Below are 12,834 nucleotides of genomic sequence, written 5' to 3'. Positions count from 1 at the left end.
TTAAGATTATAAATTACGCGCCGGCTTTTTGGTAAGTTATACTCCTGTCTGCTTGGTTTATTGATAAACCTAAATTGTATTTGAATTCACATTCGTGACTTTGATTTTCACTCGTTTTAAGGACATCTTTATTGAAAATGCTCTAAGTGAATTTTCCTCACACTTCAAAAGTTTTTTTTCCAAACAAAGAATATCAAAAGGTTACATTGTCTCTCTTCAATTTTTTCTCTTATTTTCCCAAACAACTACGACTAAAATAATTGGTTTGATTTTCGGAACCAATTGTTTGCTCTTTTCCATGAAGTTTATTTTCTATTGACACCGAAGCTTCTTTTATATAAAATTGTATTGGGTTTTTCTGAACTGGAAATTGGTAGTGAAGTAGGTAAGAATTGGATTTCTGCCTTCATCATCGGAAGAATGTGAAGTGGTTGAATTGGCGAGAATGGGGTATTTGTTTACTTGGTACAATAGAGGTGGATAATAAACCCGTAAATCAAGATATATTTTATTATATCTGGTTATTAGGTTGCCTTTCATTTTATGACCTAAATCAGGCGCAAACAAAAGAAATGTTTATTTTTTCTTCTATCGGGGGTTGAAAGTTCTTAAGGAAAGTTTAATTCCAAACAACGAAGGTAAGAAGTATTTTTTTATTTGCTTGTGGATATTTTCAGACAAACTCAGCCACTTTAGGAATTTCAAAATATGTTGCAAAATTATATCTCAGCCTTCTCAGTCAAGATTCGAGCGACAGGGAGATGTTGCATACTTTTTTATATCGATAAATGAGTGGATTGATATCGATAAGATTTTTGGAATTTGTCTGAAGTTCATGGATTTTTCTTAGCTTAGCTACTTCGCTAAATTTTGTAAATTATCTATCAAAATTACACAACACACTAAAATCAAACAAAATTAGCCGGTGTCTGTGCAAGAACCACAGAATGCTCCGACCATTTTCATAAAAAAAGTCGGAAAAAAACTACTAAGAAGAGTTTTTCTTCAAAATATTGTCGTTTCTTGTGCGTGGTGGGATGAAAAAACTTGGCATAATTTAAAATTTAGGCATAATTCAAAAAAAAATCTCTGATAAAAAAAACAAATAAAAACATTATAAAAGTTTTCTAAAAATGTTCCATTTGTATGTACACAAAATTGTTCGACTTTTTTTGGACATTTTTTTTGCCATTGAAGAGTCAAATTAAGCTTCGAAACAAACTTTTGTTTTTGGCAATCAAGTTTTTCAAGCCCTTTTGACCAATTTCTATTTAACAAAAATACATACTTGATCGCTCAAAACGCTCAACTTGCCCAACTCGCAAAAATGTTAAAAACTTTTTCTTGACATTGAGACAGTTTTTTAAAACTCTTTTTTTTTTGACGTGCGAATCATGAGTAGAAGGACACATACATGATATATGAATTAGCCAATTCCATTGATTTTTTGTCGTACCTGATTATTTGTCGTACCGCAAAAAAAACAAGTCATTTTAGAAAAGAAAATTGCACAGGGCCAACCTTGTTACACCGTCACAAATCAATTTCTAATTTGTTACCTGAGTCGATTTAATATTTTTGTGTTTTCATGCTCATATCATCCTTTTAGTGAAATAATTTTAAAGATTTCTATATTTCAAGGCCTTGTAAAATTCTTAAAAGATAATCTATTAGTGCAAAAATCAAGCAAAATCTTGCCAGAAAACGGTCGTCTATCGAATAGGACGAAGCAAATCTAAAATAGGTTCCAGACTGTTATGGCGCAAAAAAAAATTGTAACCAGCATTGTACAGTTTTTTTGTAGGGTAAGATTTAAACTGAAAAAAAAATTATTCAAGTAGAAGTTCTATAAGGATTAAGTAAAAAGGCGTTGAAAATTCAAATCTGACCTCATGGAAAAACTTTTTTGCATCGGAACTTAATGCGCCCTGCTGCCCTATTTAAACTAAAACAGAAAGCGTTAAAAGCATTTTGGTTCGTTCAGTGAAATATTTCAACTGGATTTGATATTAAAAATTCACATTTTTGATCCGTTCTCCGGAAACGACTTTTTCGATATCTAAGGCTCATTCTGTACTTAAATTTTTCATCAGAACAATTATTGTAAGTTTATAAATCTTTTACTGCAAAATTTTTGATTTTCTTTGAGCAAAATTGAATAAACGAGGCAAAATGATCATAGACCAGAAGATGCTGAAACATTGAAGACTTTTTTTGCGTCTTGATACGGAAACTTTGAAATAATTAGACTGTTTCTCAATAATCCTCTGTTTCAGAACTTGCAACTGTCGTAAATTAATCATTGATATTACAAACTTCTCTTGAAGAATTATTAATTGAAATGAACAAACGATAGTACCGGTTTTTGGGCAAAAAGACGGAATATTTGGTTGTGCTTTGGTGATTTTTTTCCTCCGGGCCAAGTTCGAACTGTAACTAGACGTTTCTGACAGATTTCTTATAACTTCTGTAAGATTTTGTTGTCTTGAAATCAAATAAAAATAATATTTCACCTGTGATTCCTTATCTAAATTATCGAGGCGTAAGAATTGCCAACATGCCGAATTTGTGAAATTTAACGCGTCATTAATATCGTTATAGTCATGCGAAAGTGGAGATTTAATACCCTTCGAAATCCTTCTAAATTAAAATGACGCAATCTCTTTTGCCTCATTTTTCTTTTGCAAGATGTCAAATTTGAAAATGTGCATCATGCATAGCGTGCGGAGGATAATTTAGAATATAGTTTTAAAAAAAAGTTTTGCTTTTTTTCCATTTCTTTTTGAATTTCATCAGTTTTTTTTACGGCGAACACTACACCATAGACCTTACACTGCTGTCGGAACATTCAGTGCTGCGCCATAATACAAGCAGTTTGTTTTAACCAAAGCACAACTAAAAAACTTTCAAATAAACTGACTTGAGGTTTAAATACATTTGGAGAGATAATTGAAATGAGATTTTCCCATGTTTTTTGTTTTAAAATTTTTATCATTTTATTTTAAAAGAAACAGTTCTTCACAAAAGTTAAAGCCCACCGGAATATTGAAGGCGTTGCCCAATTAGTAGCAGTCTTGCTTGCATTAGTCTTGGAACATAGCGAGTTTTAATACGTTTAATGCGAAATTTCCGTCAAAAGTACCCTTTCAACTATCAAACTGCGCTCCAAAAATCTAGGCATTACCATACGAACTATCGTTTTTTTGTCCAACTCTGCGTAGTAAACTAGTTTATCTGCAGTCATTACTGTTTTTAGCCTCGCTCTGTTCAATAGTGACAATTATTCTCTTGTCAGTTCGGTCAGTGTAGGAATCTAAGTTTCCTTTTTTAAGTTTCAATTCTTTCAGTTTTTTTTTTTAGTTTTTTTGTTTTTTTTTCGACGCGGTATTTTCGAGGGCACCAAAAAATAATAATCCAAAACCAAACATCGTTTCTAATTTGTGGTATATCAATTATGTAAAAGAGATCTGGTTTTGGATTGTTGATACCCTATAACGACGTGGGACGTGGCGTGGAAAAATTTCGAACTAATTAAAACTAGCATAAAAAAATGATTTCATTTATTTAGATGATCACACTGTAATCAGTAATTAGATGATTGCACTAAAAGATTGATTACTCTGGATAAAAAGGATTGCAATAACTTTGAATTATTTTTCAAAACACTGAAAAACTCAGGGAGTTTATCATGACTACTCGTGAATCAGGGCAAAGGCCTGACTGTTTTGACTGCTCTTTAACTAATGTCGAATCGTTCTTACTTCGAAAGTCAGCTAAATTGTAATTTTTTTAACAGTCAATGGTTTTTTATTATATTTCAAATTTTGCGAGGGCGCAAAACTCATTCAAAAATGTAACTAAATTAAGAATTTTCATATACCGGAGAGTTACACAAAGTAGCAACGTGATTTTTTTGTTTTTCATTTTCAAAAATTAAGAAAAAGATTTTTTTATTGGAGTAATTTTTGTTTGATAAAAGTTATTAGTTTGACAGCTAAAACTTTTTTGAAAAAGCTCCCTCAAGCCTACAAAAGGAATTGAATAACTTCCTCTGTTTTTCTTGTGCTTCAATCCCTTCATCATTTCATGTGATAAACTTCAATTGTTGCTTCATTTTATTGTTAGTCAATTAATTTTTCCTGATAACTATACCTGCTTTACCTGCAAAAGAACAGCCCAAAGCGATATACCTCAACTATGATTCTAACATAAACTGAAAATTATCCAACTACGCTCATAAATAGCTTGAACTCCCGACTCCCAATATAAACAATATTTAGTTTCTTTTTAAATTCATCAGTGACTTTTTTGAAGAAATACCCCATTTATAAGCAGTTTTGTTTAAATTACAGCAAAACTATGTCAAATAAACTGTTTTTTAGCTTAAATACATTTGGAGGGATAATTTTATTTAAATTTTCCCATGTTTTTTGTTTTAAATTTTTTATCATTTTGCTTTAAAAGAAACACTTCTATATAAAAATTAAAGCCCACCGGAACATTGAAGGAGTTGCCCAAAAAGGAGCAGTCTTATTTGCATTATTCTTGGTTCATAGGAAGTTTGATAGTTGTTTTGCGATATTTTCGTCAAAAGTACCCTTTCAACGACCAAACTGCGCTCCAAAATTCTAGGCATTACCATACGAACTATCGTTTTTTTTGTCCAACTCTGCGTAGTAAACTAGTTTATCTACAGTCAGTACTGTTTTTGGTCTCGTTCTGTTCATTAGTGACAGTTAATTTCTTGTAAGTTCGGTTGAGTGTAAGAATCGAATCTAGGTTTCTTTTTTTCAGTTTCATTTCTTTCAGTTTGTTTTTTAGTTTTTTTGTTTTTTTTTCGACGTGGTATTTTTGAGGGCACCAAAAAATAACAATCCAAAACCAAAGATCGTTTCTAATTTTTGGTATATCATTTATGTAAAAGAGATCTGGTTTTGGATTTTTGTTTTTTGATACCCTAAAACGACGTGTGCATGAAAAATATGATTTCAATTTATTAGATGATTACACTGTAATCGATTATTAGATGATTAAACTGAAAAGATTGATTACTTTGGATCAGAAGAAAAGCAATAACTTTGAATTATTTTCCAAAACACTGAAAAAAACCTAGAGTTTTAAAATGACTGCTCGTGAATCATGGCAAAGGCCTGATTATTTTGACTGCTCTTTAACTAATCTCGAACCGTTCTTCCGTCGAAAATCAGCGAAATTGTATATTTTAACAGTCAGTGACATTTATTATATTTCAATTTTTGCGAGGGCGCATAACTCATTGTAAAATGTGGCCAAATTAAGAATTTTCAAATATCTGAGAGTTACACAAAGTAGCAACGTGATTTTTTTTGTTTTTCATTTTTAAAAATCAAGGAAATGATTTTTCCGTTGCCGTAAATTTTTGTTTGCTAAAGATTATTAGTTCGATAGCTAAAAAGATTTGAAAAAGCTCCCTCGAGCCTACAAAAGGAAATAAATAACTGCCCTTGTTTTTCTTGTGCTTCAATCCCTCTACCATTTCATATGATAAACTTGAATTGTTGCTTCAGTTTATTGTTAGTCAATTAATTTTTTCTGACAATTATACCTGCTTTACCTGTAAAAGTACAGCCCAAAGCGATATAGCTTAACTATGAATCCAACGTAAACTGAAAGCTTCCAACTATGCTTAAAAATAGCTTGAACTTCCGACTCCCAATATAAACAATATTTAGTTTGTTTTTAAGTTAATTAATCACTTTTCTGTAAAAATACTACGTTTCAATTTTTAGCATTTCTCTTTTCTTTTTTCGTTTTGTCTAATTACGCCTCATTCAATTACACTTGCATCTTAAACGATTGTTTTTGGAAAAAAATACAATTCAACCACCATATATTTTGATGTGAATTGGAGTAATTCATTTTAAAATCAAATGCAATTACAACTTAACCCTCTATTAATTTGCTTGCCTGGCAAAGTCGACATCTCAATTAAATTTGTAATAAGTCTTGGTGCTCCGTTGGGAAATTCTTTGATCAAACTAGGAGGTAACAGTAATGAGAGTTGGGTTTAATTTGTTCAAAATGGTACCCAAAATAGTCAGGTCTAAATGAAAGATTTACTCTAAATTAGGGTTGAATGTGGTAGAATGGAGAGAGAGAGCGAAGCAATACTTTGATTGAAAAGTACTGACTCTAATCCATTTTTTAGATCACAAAGGTCACTTTCACATTGCGTAGTCCTAAACTTTTTCTGCTATCAAGGCAACTTTCTGGCTCAATTAGTGAAATGAAGAAACTTAAAACGCCTTTTAATCATTTGTCAGAATTTTTCCTTCTTCGAACATTTTTAAGAGTAATTGCAACTTGGTCATTTTCAAAAAGAACCTTTAATTTCAGAACAAGAGCATCGTTTCTTTGAAGTACGAAAATGTTTGATTATTTTTGTTCATCTTCGGAGACTGCTTATCATCTTAAAATTTTTTAATCTTTTAGCAGAGCTTTAATTTCGTTTAATTCAACTTTCTTTTTTTTTCATGAGATGACCTTGCATAATTTTGCCTGCGTTTCTGACAAAGCCTTGGCGGGACAAAATATATTATTTCAAAAATTAGGTACTTGCAGCTGGAAAGCATAACTATGATAGAATATTTGGACTGGAAATTGGTGAGTACGTTCAATCAGGGTGGCTGGTTTCAAGTTGATTTTTCTGTAGCAAAGTTTTGGCTGAATTGATATTTTTGCAAGAACTTCTTTGGCTGAAATGATATTTTTGCGGTTCGAGGTTGTACAGTGCTGATTTAAATTAACCGGACAAAATGCGTTAAAATTGAAATTTTAAACGCTTTTTTCTCAAATTGGGTTGAGTTTAGGTGAAAATTTATGAAGACAAAACTTGCTTAGAATTTTAACAGAATTAAAATGGTGTAATTTGTTTTGCGAAATTCGGGTCCGAAACTTTACCCCAAAAATGGGTCATTTTGACTTTTCTTAGTTAATCAAAAATTACGCCAAAAATACCCAGTCGATCACAGACATACTTACATCAAAGTGAGCCGCTTACGTAGCCCAACAAACTTTAATAAGGGTATAATCTCCAAAATATTGTATAAGTTAATTTATTTTTGTTTGATAGACAAAAAAGGTCATTTTTACTGTATAAAATACCAACTTTTTATTTAAAAACAATTTTTAAACAATATGCAACTTTTTTTGAAGAAAATACCCTTCTTAAAGTTTGTTGAACTACGTAAGGGGCTCACTTTGATATAATTATGTCTGTGATCGACTGGGTATTTTTGGCGTAATTTTTGATAAACTAAGAAAAGCCAAAATGACCCATTTTTGGGGTAAAATTTCGGACCGGAATTTCGCAAAACAAATTGCACCATATTAATTCTGCTAAAATTCTAAGCAAGTTTTGTCCTCATAAGTTTTCACCTAAACTCAACCCAATTTGAGAAAAATGCGTTTTAAATTTCAAGTTTAACGCGTTTTGTCCGGTTAATTTAAATCAGCACTGTAGTTTTAGGATTAGATTATCGCGACCGATTTTTATGTTATAGACAGCCTCGACCAAAATAGGGCTACTTCAAAACGCCGCGATCAAAGTTTTGTCTTTTTGGACTCAGCAGACTGAAGAGTTATCCGGGACCGGAGCGAACAAAGAGAAATTATCCGCGACCATCGTGATCGAACAAAAGTTAAAACCGCCACTGTTGCAATCCAAAAACAGTTAACCACGACTGGCCACAATCCTAGGTTTGGAAGCAATAGGCTTGTGTTTAAATCCGTCAAAGGCTTGTCGCGAACTAATTTTCAGAGTATTGCGACCACGTTTTGATATTTTAAACTTTTTCCTTAATAAGAAAACCTGCCGAGACAGGAATTTTTGGTCGCCGAATCAACATTGGCGTGACTTCAGAAGTTTAAAAATATGTCACGGCCTCCACCCGGCAAGGTTGACCTTGAAATTTCAGTGAAATTAGCTGCAGATGCAACTTGAAAAATCCTTTAAAAAAGGCTTAAAGTATCACAAACGGTTGTGATTGAAACTGAGTTTTTCAATATTAACCAAACAAGGAATTAATTCTGATAGACTTTAAACCGTGAATGTTTTTTTTTTGCTGATTTCACTAAGTTAGCGTTTAACCTTATTTTCGTGAAGTCCTGATATTTGTCCCACAAACTCTATCATCCTTAACCTCTCATGGTAAAGTGATCAAATTGTGAAACAACATTCATCTACAATCATCTACAATAACCATCTAAAAAAATTTCAGGTCAACCGGGTTATCAAAAATATAATTTGCAAGAGGTTTGCGTAATTTTTATTTCTGTGTTATTAATTGAAGTGACGCGTCAGCTCCGAAAAAGACAAGTCAATCAATTTTAGAGAGGTTAATCAAAAGACATTTTGGTCAAAAATGGCATTGAAAAGTAATTATTTTTGTGTGAATGAGATTTAATTCCGGTTTTCACTCCAATTTTTTTAAACAGTTTCTAACAGACGCAGATTTGATAATCACTAGAAAATTACTTTCTAGCATCGCTGAAATGTATTATTAAATGCATTTTATAAAGTTTTTTTCTATGTCGCCTGCCGTTATTGACCGTTAAAAACACAAATACAGCCTTTCTTGTCGTCTTCAGTTTCAAAAGAAATTAATTAGCCGCTGGAATCATTTTAGACGCCACTGATACACCTCCTGTATCTCCCGCCTCCATGTTCGCACGCAGAACTAATTGGTTTTTTTTTATCAATTCCAAAATCGGAAGCTATCATTCGCTTTTGGACGCTTTTTTGTGGTTTAAAGTAATTGACGTTCTTCGGTGCTTTTTTGACGTGCTTTTTTGTCGTGCTTTGAGTTACTTTTATTTCGTTTTATAGCTACCTGATTTCTAGCTTTTGCCAATTGTTTTTGGTTTTTCCATATGATAACCTCTCAGCAAAATTTAGTTACAGCAAGCTAATTCAATCTTACTTTTATGGTGCAAGGTTGAGTCTTACAAATCTTCAGTTCCTCTCATGCTACAAATTTTTGTAGAGCAAAATTTATGACAGGCAAAAAGGGTGAAGAAGAAAATCACGGACTTATCATAGATGTTCTTTTAATTTGAAAATTAATAATTTGATAATGAGATGTTTTAAAATATAATTACCACGTTAGGTTTTTATGGCGTTATGTCAACGCCCTTGAATCCTGGCAACCCCATTCTATTGATCAGTTTAGAATTGGAAAGCATCGATTGTTCATTACGGTTTTCTTAACCGCTAATTTGTTTTTCATTTGCTTTTTGCTTAACTGCAGTGGTTATTTTTTGACATTTCACGTTCCGAAATTGATAAAATTTTTCACAAATCAGAGATTGACAGAAATATTTTTCCCTGGCTAGGATGCCATGATTTTTTGTTCATAGACTGTGAGGCTACAATTAGAAAAAATTGTTTTCGAAGTCAATCAAGACATTAATTGAGTTTTGCTTTTTAAGTTTTTTTTTAAATTTTTTTAAAATTTTTTTTGCACTGTTTTAAACTTCTAAAGCCGAGTAAACCAATCGGAACATCAAAACTTTTCCAAAATTTCACAGAATTAAATAAAATTTATCAAAAGGATCAACAGACCAAGCGTTCGAAGTTGCGAGTATAAGTTCAAAAACATTTTTTTATGATTTATCACAGAAAGATTGTAATTTATTTTTGAAAAAAAAACCTGTTGTATACCATTTCGAAAATTGAGTAACTCTTAGCTCATAACATTGTTCAATGACTTTGCAAGTGATTCCTAATCTGCTCATAATATCCAAACAATCTGTTTTTATTTGCGTTTATGTTGATGATCTTTTCTCAAACTACTTGCAATAGTTCAAAATGGTTAAAACGAAAAACCTGCAAATTACCATAAAATAATTCATAGATAGTTATAAAGTAGTCAGTCATTGGAAAAAAACTGTAGCGCCAACCTAATATTTTACATTTGCAGTTTAATAAAGCGATGACAATTTTTAGAAGGACAGGAGCTTAAACTGAAATAATTTTTGAGTCTTTTCCATTTCAAACTCACTCAGGCGGTTTAATTACTGGAAAATCCAGATAAAAAGTCATGGATTTTTTTTCCGATTGCATTTGGAAGAAGAGAAAAAGTTTGGGTTGAAACTTTTGAAGTATCAAGTAGTCATTGTAGAAGCCTAGCAAGCCATTTAGGGCAAACCTATTCAGTGCCTTCGGGATGCTCGACGTGCACATAGAGAAACTGTTAGATTGATTTTGAAGTTAACTGGGACCATATTGCAAAAAAACAATTAGCAGAATAAAATTTGATAGGAAATATAAAACTGAGTAAACAAAAGTGTTGACCCAGACTGCTGTAGGTTTATTCCAACAATTTAAATAAACTTTTGAGCTTCTAAATCATGGTATTATATGGTTTTTGCCAAAGCAAAATAAAATTTTTTGACAATATGTAGATTTCAAAACTCTAATATATTACTCGCTCCTCAACAATCTGGCCAATTTCAAAGTTATTTTGCCAATGCATGTTACATTAAACACTTAAACTTTTACCACTTTGACAATACTTGATAGACTCAATAAACGGAATATTGGCCTCGGAGCGCTTTTCTTCTTCTTACAAAATTCGACTTCCAAACTAGCAATTTCTGGAAATTTTTTTACATCATTCAAAAGGCATTGTTGTCTTGAGCCTAAAAATAAAAACGATATTTCACCTGCGATTAATTTTCATGGGGTTTAAAGATTGCCATTTTGGCTAATGTGGGACAATTTACGCGCAATAAATTTTGCCCTTTTAACACGAATTTTAGAAATCATTCCAAATTGGTTGGAATCCTATTGCCAAAACTGATTCGGTACTAGGAGCAAAATTTATCACTTTGAACTTTATGCGGCGTTTACAAAAATCTCAAAATTTAAAAACTAATTGTAGTTTATTTCATTGATCTTTTTCTTGTGACTACTGCTCGATGGACCTTAAAAGGCAGTCGGAACGGAACGTTCAGGGCTTCGCCTTGATACGAGCGTCTTGTGAATTTGTACTGAAAGTTGCCCATCTCCCTTGAGCGAAATTCTCACATGAGAAAAAGCATTTACGAGAAAGATGGATCGCAAGTTCTTTTTTAATTGAAATTTTTTAGTTTGAAAAGAGCTCAAAAATGTATTTTCTTACATAAAAATCATCTGGGGCTATTTGCTCATTCTCAAGTACGTTTGTGAAAACTAAGTTGAATTTCAACTTTTTTGTTTGTATAAAATAAAGTTCACACAAAATTAATCATGACAAAAATTGTATTATCAGCATCACAAATTATTAGATGATTTAATCAACTCATGCAGAGTAAAAAAAAACAAAGTTTTTATAATCGTTTGTCTTCTCTGATGTCAACCCCAAATCCAACCAAAAACCTTCGCCAAAGTAGTTGAATAAAAACTTTATTCTTTTTCCGAGACTTTTCAGAGAGAGAAGAGAGAGAGAGAGAGAGAGAGAGAAATAGAAGGAGGAGAAAGAGAGAGAGAGAGAGAGAGAGAGAGAGAGAGAAGGAGGAGAAAGATAGAGAGATGTAAGCTAGAGCTTTAAAGTTTCTTTGCCAACTTGGATCTCACAATGAGTATATTTCACCTTGTTTTGTAAAACTTTTTTGTCACTTGATATGGGCGTGGGCAAAAATAAACGTTAACCTCTATTAATATTTTTGATAGGTTTCTGCAGATATGAAAATTTGCTGAAATTTCAATTCGAGTGGAGACATTTTTATCGTTTGGAATATTTCACCTGACCGACAAAGATATCAGTTAATTCTTAGAAATGGACGCCGATAGAGTAGCATGACAAAAAACAGGCTTAAGGAGAGAAACGACTGCTGGTTTATCAAATAAAACCCCTGAAAGATGCCACTTCAACTTATATGGTTTGGAATAATTTTTGGCGAGTAAGTTTTACTAAAATGAATGGTTTACAAATAAAAAAACACTAGAAAATAAGTTTTGAGTTGATTTAAGAAATTATTATGACTAATTAGCTTACCTCTTTTGAATTTGGAACAATTAAGCGCGGTTTAACTTTCCTGATTTTTTTCTGTATAATCATAATAAAATTTTTCAAAACGCACAAAAAAAATATTTTGAGACTGACGAAATTGGTATTTTAAATTAAAGAAACTTACAAAAAATGATCTCACAGAAAAAAATATAATTTGATTTTTTGAGTTTAAATGTTTGGAAATTAAACTCAGGAAGTTGGTGTCATTGATATATTTTTAAACTTTATATATATGATGGCCATACATGGTTTGTAAAAAAAGCACCTTGCACGCATATTTAGTCCAGAGATTGTAAAATTTTTAAAACCCTCAAAAAAGGGCATAAACTTAAAGGAAGTAATAAATATGTCTGAATTTTGATGGTTGCTTTGATGAATGATTTGAATATTTGAGTTCCTTCAAAATGCTAGAACTCTGAACAAATTTTTTGGTTATAAAAATTGCCAAAATTTCTGAAGAAAAAAGTTGCGCTATGATTTCTTTTTTTTTTACAATTTTTACAATTTCCGAAAGTGTTTGAACTAAACGAAGCTTTCTTTTTTATAATACGTGCTTGCAGGGGCGGATCTTGTTTCTCGAGGGTGGCTGGCGGATTTTCGAAAAATTTCAAAAATTTTGTTGTCACCCTTTTTTATATCGACCAAATTGATTTTCTGAGCTCTCCAAAATCAATATCAAGACCCAATTTTGACCAAATTTTCTGCGCCGCAGGCAAGTTTTTGAAAAAACAGGCCAAAATTCGCGTTTTAAGGCGCCTTTTTTTGGAAAACTTGACCGAAACACCGCGTTTTTTTTTGGCCC

At 32.0% G+C, this 12,834-nt stretch overlaps 1 protein-coding gene across 5 annotated transcripts in view; it reads left to right on the top strand.

Moving 5' to 3' along the window:
- Positions 1 to 12,834, top strand: part of LOC134846458 (uncharacterized) — a 71,669-nt gene that overhangs the window by 16,013 nt on the left and 42,822 nt on the right. The window contains exon 1 of one of the 5 annotated variants that reach the window (XM_063863822.1): positions 557 to 638. The exons of 2 other annotated variants lie outside the window; for them this stretch is intronic. The gene's annotated coding sequence lies outside the window, so the exon portion shown is untranslated. Of the gene's footprint in view, positions 1 to 556; positions 639 to 6,565; positions 6,643 to 11,451; positions 11,554 to 12,834 lie in introns of those variants that run through there. 2 more of the 5 variants (XM_063863825.1, XM_063863820.1) reach the window with 2 other exon arrangements.

This window comes from Symsagittifera roscoffensis, chromosome 5, assembly GCF_963678635.1.
Source record: "Symsagittifera roscoffensis chromosome 5, txSymRosc1.1, whole genome shotgun sequence".
NCBI classification, from domain to species: Eukaryota; Metazoa; Xenacoelomorpha; order Acoela; family Convolutidae; genus Symsagittifera; species Symsagittifera roscoffensis.
This window is presented reverse-complemented; position numbering and strand designations above follow the sequence as displayed.